The sequence below is a fragment of the Raphanus sativus genome, chromosome 4 (assembly GCF_000801105.2).
Source record: "Raphanus sativus cultivar WK10039 chromosome 4, ASM80110v3, whole genome shotgun sequence".
In the NCBI taxonomy this organism is placed as follows: Eukaryota; Viridiplantae; Streptophyta; class Magnoliopsida; order Brassicales; family Brassicaceae; genus Raphanus; species Raphanus sativus.
In genome coordinates, this window is record NC_079514.1 from 50,063,535 (window position 1) to 50,076,060 (window position 12,526).

A 12,526-nucleotide genomic window follows, 5' to 3' on the forward strand; every position below is an offset into this window, starting at 1 on the left:
TTAGTATATAGTTTCATCTACTACTAACATAAGATGATGGTCAAAGAGTTTAGAACTTCTGTTGTCTCCATTTCTCTAGATAATGAAGAGTTTATAATGCTAATTCAACTAATTTAGGTAGTATATAAAATTTTATTAAACTAAATATTAAAAAAATTAAAATGATTCGAATACACCATGAATGATAGTTTAGAATACATTGATTCAAATGTCTAATGTGGTTTGAAATTTTTAAACTAAAGTGAAGAGTATAAACTTCAGTATATAGAACATTTACCGAAAACTCAATATTTTGAAGGGGTTAACCCACGGATTTTGAAAAAAATTCAAAAATATGAAAATTTGGTTTTAGTGTATAAGTTACTCGAGAACTGACATAAGATAATGTTCAAAGAGTTTAGAACCTCTGTTGTGTCCGTTTCTCCATTTATTGAAAATTTTATAATGCTAATTCTACTAATCTATGCAGTGTATGAAATTTTAGTAAACTAAATATTTAATAATTAGAATGACTCATATATACCATGAAAGATAGTTTAAAATGCATTAATTCAAATTTAGATTGTGGTTTGAAAATTTTAAACCAAAGTGAAGAGTATAAACTTCAGTATATAGGGCATTTACCGAAAACTCATTATCTTAGAAGGGGTTAACCTACGGATTTTGGAAAATTTTAAAAATATGAAAATATGGTTTTAGTGTATAGTTTCATCGAACACTGACATAAGATGATGGTCAAAGAATTTAGAAACTCTGTTGTCTCCGTTTCTCTAGATAATGAAGATTTTATAATGCTAATTCCACTAATCGAGTCAGTATATAAAATTTTAGTAAACTAAATATTAAAAAATTATAATGATTCCTATATATCACGTAAGATAGTTTATTATACATTAATTCCAATGTCGAATGTGGTTTATAATTTTAAACAAAAGTGAAGAGTATAAACTTCATTGTATAGAGTATTTACCGAAAACTCATTATTTTAGAAGGGGTTAACCCACAGATTTCGGAAAATTTTCAAAAATATGAAAACATGGTTTTAGTGTATAGTTTCATCGAGCACTGACATAAGATGATGGTGAAAGAATTTAGAAACTCTGTTGTCTATGTTTCTCTTGATAATGAAGATTTTATAATGTTAATTCCACTAATCTAGTCAGTATATTAAATTTTAGTAAACTAAATATTAAAAAATAAGAATGATTCCTATATACCACGTAAGATAGTTTATAATACATTAATTCAAATGTCGAATGTGGTTTAAAATTTTAAACAAAAGCGAAGAGTATAAACTTCAGTGTATAGAGCATTTACCGAAAACTCATTATTTTAGAAGGGGTTAACCCACGGATTTTGAAAATTTTTCGAAAAAATGAAAATCTGGTTTTAGTGTATAGTTTCATCGAGCACTGACATAAGATGATGGTCAAAGAATTTAGAACCTCTGTTGTCTCTGTTTCTCTAGATAATGAATATTTTATAATGCTAATTCCACTAATTTAGGGAGTATATGAAATTTTAGTAAACTAAATATTAAAAAATTAAAATGATTCCTATATACCATGAAAGATAGTTTAATATATAGAGCATTTACCGAAAACTCATTATTTTAGAAGGAGTTAACCCACGGATTTTGGAAATATTTTGAATAATATGAAAATATGGTTTTAGTATATAGTTTCATCTACTACTGACATAAGATGATGGTCAAAGAGTTTAGAACTTCTGTTGTCTCCATTTCTCTAGATAATGAAGAGTTTATAATGCTAATTCAACTAATTTAGGTAGTATATAAAATTTTAGTAAACTAAATATTAAAAAAATTAAAATGATTCGAATACACCATGAAAGATAGTTTAGAATACATTGATTCAAATGTCTAATGTGGTTTGAAATTTTTAAACTAAAGTGAAGAGTATAAACTTCAGTATATAGAACATTTACCGAAAACTCAATATTTTGAAGGGGTTAACCCACGGATTTTGAAAAAAATTCAAAAATATGAAAATTTGGTTTTATTGTATAAGTTACTCGAGAACTGACATAAGATAATGTTCAAAGAGTTTAGAACCTCTGTTGTGTCCGTTTCTCCATTTATTGAAAATTTTATAATGCTAATTCTACTAATCTATGCAGTGTATGAAATTTTAGTAAACTAAATATTTAATAATTAGAATGACTCATATATACCATGAAAGATAGTTTAAAATACATTAATTCAAATTTAGAATGTGGTTTGAAAATTTTAAACTAAAGTGAAGAGTATAAACTTCAGTATATAGGGCATTTACCGAAAATTCATTATCTTAGAAGGGGTTAACCCACGGATTTTGGAAAATTTTCAAAAATATGAAAATATGGTTGTAGTGTATAGTTTCATCGAACACTGACATAAGATGATGGTCAAAGAATTTAGAAACTTTGTTGTGTCCGTTTCTCTATATATTGAAGATTTTATAATGTTAATTCTACTAATCTATGCAGTATATGAAATTTTAGTAAACTAAATATTTAAAAATTAGAATGATTCCTATATACCACGTAAGATAGTTTATAATACATTAATTCAAATGTCGAATGTGGTTTAAAATTTTAAACAAACGTGAAGAGTATAAACTTCAGGGTATAAAGAATTTACAGAAAACTCATTATTTTAGAAGGGGTTAACCCACAGATTTTGGAAAAAAATTTAAAATATGAAAATCTGGTTTTAGTGTATAGTTTCATCTAGCACTGACATAAGATGATTTTTAAAGAGTTTAGAAGCTTTGTTGTCTCCGTTTCTCTAGATAATGAAGATTTTATAATTTTAATTCAACTAATCTAGGTATTATATGAAATTTTAGTAAACTAAATATTAAAAAATTATAATGACTCATATATACCATGAAAGATAGTTTAGAATACAGTAATTTAAATTTGGAATGTGGTTTGAAAATTTTAAACTAAATTGAAGAGTATAAACTTCAGTATATAGGGCATTTACCGAAAACTCATTATTTTAGAAGGGGGTTAACCCACGGATTTTGGAAAATTTTCAAAAATATGAAAATATGGTTTTAGTGTATAGTTTCATTGAACACTGACATAAGATGATGGTCAAAGAACTTAGAAACTCTGTTGTCTCCGTTTCTCTAGATAATGAAGATTTTATAATGCTAATTCCACTAATCGAGTCAGTATATAAAATTTTAGTAAACTAAATGTTAAAAAATTATAATGATTCCTATATATCACGTAAGATAGTTTATAATACATTAATTCCAATGTCGAATGTGTTTTATAATTTTAAACAAAAGTGAAAAGTATAAACTTTATTGTATAGAGTATTTACCGAAAACTCATTATTTTAGAAGTGGTTAACCCACGGATTTTGGAAAAATTTCGAAAATATGAAAATCTGGTTTTAGTGTATAGTTTCATCGAGCACTGAGATAAGATGATGGTCAAAGAATTTAGTTACTCTGTTGTCTCTGTTTCTCTAGATAATGAAGATTTTATAATGTTAATTCCACTAATCTAGGCAGTATATGAAATTTTAGTAAACTAAATATTAAAAAATTAGAATGATTCATATATACCATAAAAGATAGTTTAGAATACATTAATTCAAATGTACAATGTGGTTTGAAATTTTTAAACTAAAGTGAAAAGTATATACTTCAGTATATAGAATATTTCCTCAAAACTCATTATTTTAGAAGGGGTTAACCCACGGATTTTGGAAAAATTTCAAAAATATGAAAATCTGGTTTTATTGTATAGTTCATCTTGCACTAACATAAGATGAAGTTCAAAGAATTTAGAACCTCTGTTGTCTCTATTTCTCTAGATAATGAATATTTTTATAATGCTAATTCCACTAATTTAGGGAGTATATGAAATTTTAGTAAACTAAATATTAAAAAATTATAATGATTCCTATACACCATGAAAGATAGTTTAGAATACATTAATTCAAATGTAGAATGTGGTTTGAAATTTTTAAACTAAAGTGAAGAGTATAACTTCGGTATATAGAGCATTTACCGAAAACTCAATATTTTGCCACCCATGGTTTTAGTGTATAGTTTCATCGAGCACTGACATAAGATGATGTTCAAAGAGTTAAGAACCTCTGTTGTGTCCTTTTATCTATATATTGAAGATTTTATAATGCTAATTCTACTAATCTATGCAGTACATGAAATTTTAGTAAACTAAATATTTAAAAATTAGAATGATTCTTATATACCATGAAAGATAGTTTAGAATACATTAATTCAAATGTAGAATGTGGTTTGAAATTTTTTAACTAATTGAAGAGTATAAACTTCAGTATATAGAGCATTTACCGAAAACTCATTATTTTAGAAGGGGTTAACCCACGGATTTTGGAAAATTTTCAAAAAGATGAAAATCTGGTTTTAGTGTATTGTTTCATCGAACACTGACATAAGATGATGGTCAAAGAGTTTAGAACCTCTGTTGTCTCCGTTTCTCTAGATAATGAAAATTTTATAATGCTAATTAAACTAATCTAGGCAATATATGAAATTTTAGTAAACTTTTTTTTTTTTGTGAAACAAGACTTGCATTAATTTAAATGTGATACAAGAAGAGGGCCTGTTTGGCAACAAAGTCCACTCTGGAATTATCCTTTCTAGGGATATGATTGAACTTGACTAAATTAAAACAGGAAGAGAGCAAATAGATATCGTTTAGTAGAGAAGCGATTTCAAGATGACGACCCTTTGAGTTCACAAGGTTGATGAGATTCTGTGAGTCTGAGAAGATATGAATATTGCTTATCCCACGATGTAGAGCAGAGGTCATGGCGCTTCTCAGTGCCAACGTTTCCGCCATTAGGGGCGACACTACGAATGTATCGGTCGCTGAGTGTGAGGATGACGATCCAGCATCATCGATGATCCAAGCAAGACCAGCCACTTGTGATTGGGGATTCCAAGCGGCATCCGTATACATGCAAATTTGGTTTGGGTCTAGAGGAGGATCCTGGGCGATACCGGTTGGGTTTGGTTGTGGTTTGGAGGAGGTGACTTGCGCTATTGACCATTCCCGAGCTTCTTTGATGGCTTTCCCTAAGGTCTCTTCTGGTGAGTAGGCTTGCTTTTGGAACACTAGATGATTCCTTGAGATCCAAATATTCCAGAAAATAGACGCAGACAGTGTTCCCTGGCCTACACCAGTTGGTGGTAGAGACGGTATATTTCGGAGGAGATCCAGTCCGTGACCAATTGATTCGATTGAGGCGGGATCAAAGCTCAATGCTAGCGGGGCCAAGCTCCATACTTTCTTCGCATAATGACAAGAGAAGAGCAGATGGAGTACTGACTCAGTCTCCTCGCATTGTGGGCATCGGCTTGGCATCGGTATGTTCCTTATAGCGAATTGTTCTCCTACAGGCAATGCCTCATGTAGGGAGTTCCATAGAAAGACTTTAATTTTCTCGGCAGTTTTTAGCTTCCAAACATTAGCTAACCACTCGTGGTTTTGTGCAGGATTGATGGTCTCATCAACGGCGTTCCTCTCCATTTGGGATTTGTATCCAGACTTTGCTGTGTAGACCCCTGATGCCGTCTTGAGCCATACCAATTCGTCTGGTGCTCTGCAATTGGAGGGTTTGATGTGGAGGATGATCTCCTTATACAGTGGGAGTAGGTTATCAATCTTTTGGAGGTCCCAGTCAGTGGAGTTTGGGAGCATTAACTCTGTCACCTTGATATCTTTGAACGCTTCTGGAGCCGGTCCATAAGGTCTCAATCGAGTTGTTGATGAAAGCCAGTCGTCCTCCCATACCCTTATCGATTCTCCTGTTCCTACAATCCATCCCAGTTGAGTAATCATCAAGTCTCTTCCAACAAGTACTCCCTTCCATCTATAGGAAGATGATTTAGACGCCTTAATTGATAGGAAGCTTTCTGTTTTGCAGTACTTTCCAAGTAAGCAGCGTGCAAGAAGAGACGTGGGATTTTTTAGGATTCTCCAGCTGAGTTTGGCTAATAGGGCATCGTTGAAGGTAGAGATGTCTTTGAATCCCAATCCCCCCTGTTGCTTTGTTTTTGCCATCTTTTTCCAGGATATCCAAGATATTTTCTTTTTTCCAGGTTCTCGATCCCACCAGAATCTTGTCAATAGTGATTGGATTTGAGCACACAGGTTAGCTGGGAGCTTGAAACATGACATTGCGTGCGACGGCATAGCAGATAGTACTGAGCGGAGCATGACCATTTTGCCAGCTCGTGATAGGAATTTTGAGGACCAGCTGATGGACTTGAACTTAATCCGGTCCAGGATGTTAGCAAACTGATCCCTTTTGCGCCTGCCAAACTGCTCAGGAAGCCCAAGGTAAACTCCGAAACCTCCTTCTTTCTCTATACCCAAGGTCTGTTTGATCTGGCCTCTTCTCGCTTGTGTAGTGCCCTTAGAGAAGAAAATAGCTGATTTCTGAAGGTTAATGAGCTGACCAGAGATCTCTTCATAGGTAGAGAGAATCTTGTTTAGGCTCAGGGCGTTTGCCTCATTAGCTTTGCAGAAAATCATAGTATCATCAGCAAATAATAAGTGGTTGATGCTTGGTGTTCCTGCTCCAATCCTGATTCCCTTTAGTGAGCCATTCCTCTACCCCATATTGCATAGATTTGAGAGTAGTTCACTGCATAGGATAAAGATATACGGAGAGAGGGGGTCTCCCTGCCTAATCCCTCTCCCTGGTACAACCGAGCCTCTTGTTGTGTCATTGATGATGAAAGAATAGCTCACGGTAGTTATACATTGCATGATCCAGCTCGTGAACATAGGGTGAAACCCGAACCTCAGAATAGCCGAATTGATGAACCCCCACTCTAGCCTATCATAGGCTTTACTCATATCTGTTTTAACTGCCATGTAGAAATGTTTCTTTGCCTTTGATGTTTTGAGGTAGTGTATCATTTCATGTGTAATCAACACATTGTCTGATATAGCTCTCTTTGGTACAAATGCAGATTGAGTCTCGGTGATCAGGCCTTCTAGCAGAGGTTGGAGACGTCTAGCCAGCAATTTCGAGATAGTCTTGTAAGTCACATTACATAATGCTATAGGTCTATAGTCTACCACTCTTTTAGGACTGATTATCTTCGTAATGAGTCTAATGTGGGTTTCATTGAATGTTCTTGGCATGCAGCCAGATTGGAAGAAAGCTTGGATTTCTTTGGTAACATCTTCTCCCACCACATTCCAGTTGGACTGGAAGAAACAGGCTGAGAAGCCATCGGGTCCTGGGGCTTTTCCTGGATGGATAGAGAAGAGTGCCTCTTTGATTTCCATAGCATCATGCATGGAGGTTAATCGCCGGTTTATCTCTTCCGATATCACAGGTATTATTGCCTCATTAATAGCGTCCTCTACTGCACCAGGAACTCTATCGACAGGCTTGAAAATATCCTTAAAGTAGGCTTCCATAGTAGTAGTGATATCTTCCTCTGTGTAGACTGAAGTCCCATCAGGTCTTTCAAGAGTTGAGAATCTGTTAAGTGCCTTTCTTTTCTTTGTTGATGCATGAAAGAACCCCGTATTTTTATCACCGAGATTGAGCCATAGTTGTCTGCTCCTTTGTCTCCAATGCTCTTCCTCTAGTAGATAGGTCTTTTTTAGCTCGTCATTGAGTTCTTTTAACCGGGTTTCATCGGGATTGGGGTCAGACATCATTAGATCGATCTGTTGCTTTAGCTTTTCCAGGGTAGCTTTTATTTCCAACTGTTGTTTCTTTGACCACTCAATGATAGCAGATCTGCATTTATCAATTTTCAGTTTCACTCTTAAATGTGTCTCCTCTGTCCATGTATCCTTGATGAGTTGCTGGACCTCAGGATTTTTGCTCAAAGACCGATCATATCTGAAGATTCCTTTTCTCTTCTTTTTCAGGGGTTCAAATAGGGTCACAATTGGGCGGTGGTCAGAGCTTTCAAACCGGAGGTACGCGCATCTTCCTGACGGGTACATCTCTGCCCAAGCGCTATTAGAGAGAGCTCTATCAAGGCGACACTTGACGTTATGGCTCCATCTATTACCTCTCCAAGACAAACAGTTCCCAGAGTGTTGGAGGTCATACAGATCTCCCTCAGTGAGAAAGCTTCTGAAATCATCAAAGGAACCTTCAGGGCGTTCCGGGCCTCCCTCCTTTTCGTTGTTTCCCGTTAGGTCGTTGAAATCGCCTGAGACGAACCACGGAGCATCTCTGATCAATGCAAGAGCTGTAAGATAGTCCCAGGTTTGTTTGCGTTTATTCTTATTTGGATCTCCATAAACAAATGTGGCATAGCTTTGTTTTCCTTCAAAGACCAGTTTTGAGTCAAAGTAGTTGTCACAGGAGGAGATAACTGACAAGTCTATTCCATCTTTCCAGAGCAGTGCTAACCCTCCTCCTGCTCTTCCATGTGGGGGTACAGTTTTGATATTTCCATAGCGTAAGCACTCTAGCTTTTGTACCACCACATGATGGGGATTTTTAGTCTCCGACAGAAATATTATATCCGGTTTAATCTTCTTTCAGATCTCTTGGAGACGACGAACTGTCCAGGGGTTCCCCACCCCCTGGCAGTTCCAGCATACAACTTTTAAGGAAGAGGAGAGGACGGATTCAGAAAATCCGTCGCTCAGTTTCTCTGGATTGACGATGGGAGTCTCACCGGTTTGGAGGTCTTAGGCCTGCGCGTTGTCGAGCTAGGTCCTGCTCCTTTAGAAGTTGATTTCTTACGAGGGTTCTCCTCACTACGAGGGATGGTTGTCGAGGATTTCCTCCTTAGAGGGGATGGTTGAGTTTTGGAGATTGTTCTGCGGCGGAGGCCTAGTCCCAAGAAGCTGCAGGGGGATGGCGTGATGTTCCTCCTACCAGGTGGTCTTCCCGGTCTACGTTTAGTGACATTTGCTGAGTTTATCATCAGAGGTGAAGTAGGGATTTCCTCATCTTCCATGATAGGGCCCAATCTTAGCAAGGCTGGGACTCTGGGAGAGATTGGGGAGGTGAAAGATTGGATTTGTTCATTAGTATCCTCAGCTGGGCGGGTAGGAGGGGTTCCCAAGATCATCAAAGCTGCTGTTTCCTCAACTTCTCCCGCTTCTTCAGCCAAACGGAATCTTTCTCTTCTTGCTGCACTTTCAGTAGGATCAGGGCAGGTAGTGTACCTTGTCATCGCCTCACGGACCTCAGTCATCGCATCACTTAGAGCCTCATCGGGGATATCCTTATGGAGAACATATTGGTGGGGTCTTGAAGAGGCTGAACGCTCAGTTTGCATTTGAAGTCCATCATTCTCATTTCTGTGATGTGGGGGTTTTTCAATCCAGACTTGTCTGGTAGGAACACTTTTTTGGACCGAATGAGACAGAGATCTAGTTGGAGCAGGAAGGTTTGGTCTTCTATACTCTCGTGAGTGATAGGAAGAGGCAGCATTAAGCTCCTGAGGGCTGTAGTAGTTTGAGGGTTCGTTGCGAGCACACGGGCTCCTGGAGTGGACCTCACGTATAGGGGAAGGTGGGTTTCTGGACCTCTCAGAGTGGTGGGGTCTAGACCTATTATAGCTCGCAGACCTTCGCTCATATCTAGGGAGGGAGGGGTCTCTTGAGGCATTCGCCTGAAATCCAGTGAGAGAAGGGGAAGACGGTCTGTCTCTAGCATCAGGTGGGAGTCTCTGAGATTGATGAGCCCTATATGCTCGAGACTGGGAGGTTATGTCATCAGCAGGTGCACGGAGGTTCTCAGTCAGAGGCTGTTTCAGCGAGCAATCATGGGCTTCATGGTCCAGCATGAAGCACGTTTTGCAATGTTTCTCCAGCTTTTCGTAGACCAGAGTTACCTCCACCTCTTCTCCTGAATCAAAGTCCAAGGTTGCTTTTATAATCAACGGTTTGAGTCCATCAATGAAGACCCTCACACGGGCTTTTGTTGAGGTAACTTCCACTCTATCTTTGAAGTCGATATCGTTAGCCAGTGAAGTTAGAGCTGCCTCTGACCATAGATGAAGGGGGATACCCTGTACTTGGATCCAAAACGGTATCAGGTTAGGGAAGGATGGAGACAGGGAGGGCTCCTAACGTTGTAGGATGAGCATCCAGAACGCAAAGTGGTAAGAGCGTTCATCAAGAACCTTTTGGAGGTCTTTCTCTGATGCGAACTGGAATTGGAAGCAACCTTGTCCAAGATCTGCTCCAACAGGGCTTGTCTTCACTTTCCAATGCTCTCCAAAGAATGGTATGAGAGACCACATTATTTGGTATCTAGGGTTTGTAATTCTCCCCACCAGAGTAAGGGAGTGTTTTCTTATGAGCTCTGAGTTGTCTACTGCAGGGACTTTAACTCTAGCTGTTCTGGGGGGTTCAGGTTGAACGGCCAAGCTTTTCCCTTTCTCTGCGTATGAGAGTCTTCTCGTCATAGAATGATTCCTATATACCATGAATGATAATTTAGAATACATTAATTCTAATGTCGAATGTGGTTTAAGCCGTTGAAATGATACAATAATAATTTTGATATCATTATAAAATGGATACATGTGTGTACAAGTTTTCAAAATAAAATATATATACCAAAATACAAAACATATTTTCAAATATTGTCTATATTGTCTATATTCAAATATATTTTTTAGTTTTGCTCAAAGATCCCGACTTTCCCGTCTCCGCCTCACCAGAATCTCGTTGCAACTCCAACCAAGTCCAGCTCAGAGCCACAGACATATCGAAACAGGAGGGAACAAAGAGGAGAAAGCATTAGAAAATGAAAAAAGGGTGGGAGGCCGACGCCGGCCGCCAAGACTAAAAGAAGATCTAGGCTTTTCGAGATAGAGAGAGAGAGCGCAAATTTGAGTTTACAAATTGTTAATCTTGATTTTGGGTTTACTTAGGCTCTAACTGGTGACCACAAAGGAAATAATAGGAACAAAGAGGAATGAAATATAGAAGAACAAAATAATAGGAACACTTATTCCTTCTTGTTCCTTGCCAGATTTTATAAGGAATACTTTTACTTTATAATTCCTTAAATTAAAAGGAATGAGAAGGAACATTAGGAAAATAATATTCCACATGAATGGTGTAAAATTTGAGGAATAAAGAGGAATTACCCATTCCCACTCATTCCTTTAGTCACCATTTAAAGCCTTAAAGAAAATTTAAAACAGTCTAAATTCAAGAACTTGAAAACCCAGAAACTCAAAAATTGCTTCCTTTTTATTTATTTTCTTCATTGCCATCTTCTTTAGTTTTGTTCTTCAGATCACACAACTCAAAGTTTTTTTTTTTTTCAGAACTCAAAATTGATATATAAGAATGAGACGAATTAAAAAACTTACTTGATAAGGCAATGAAGTTCATGAAAATGGGAGCTGAGGAATCAAAAATTGAATTTGATTGGTTTCTTGGAGAATGTTCTTTTATAGTAAATGTAGAAAGCTATTGAGAGATATTTGTGAGTTTTAATCTGCCATCGTTGACTCTGGACAAGAGGGAGAAGAAGAAGGAAGATAGTGGGATTTAATGATTTATTAGGACAGATGACATATAGACCTCCCCGTTATAATTACAGTTAACAGAATAAGTAAAGAGTATTAATCTTTAAGGTTCGATTTTAGGAAAATATTTATTTTATTTCTTAGTTTAGTCAAAGTTTCTGTAGTATAACTAGGTTGCATGGAAATTTTGTCGGACGTCCGCTTCACGATTTGAAACTGGAATTGGAATCAGAAGCTTGTAGAAGCTTTCGGAATCTCGCTTCCAATGCGTTTTCAAAAATGTTTCTTTAAAAACACATTGGAAGCTTACGATTCTATTTTGGAATCACGTTCGTATTTAAAAAAGATACAATATCATAAATAAATAAAAATATAAGAAACATTGTTTTTATATAATAGTGAAATAGAAAATATATATACATAAGCATTAAAACTAATATTATATATTGTCTTTATGCATTGAGGGTTTATTAGAGATATATATATATATAGCTAGTATCTGAGTAAAGAATTTCCTTTACCTTTCTATTTCCTCTCCTGTATTTTTGGTGACTTGAAATTTTCAAACAGACTCCACTGACCAAATATGCCTCCCGCTTCTACTGGTTGATGTGGTAAAAAGCGCTGTGAAAGGATTTAGGCTCAATCATCATCCACATGAGCTATTTTATTCTGATTATACTAGGCCCATGTCCATTATATCTTTTTTTGTGGTAATCATATTAAATTTCATTCTTCTTAGTTCTTACAATGTTGTAAAAACAACTTATGAGCATAAAACATAGATACATACAACCCAATTAATGAAAATCAGAAGAACAGAAGGCCACTACTTTGTTTATCCATCAGAGGAATCCACAGATGCAACCGAGTTAGATATTATATCTTTGTTTGTCTTAAAACGACGGGGATGGAAACTACTTTGAACTTTATTATGTTTATCAGCTTATATTTTTTATATACAGTGAAATAATATTGTAGTTGACTCCAATATATTGGCAGTGGCGGATCTAGAAACCAGTTTTAGATGGGGG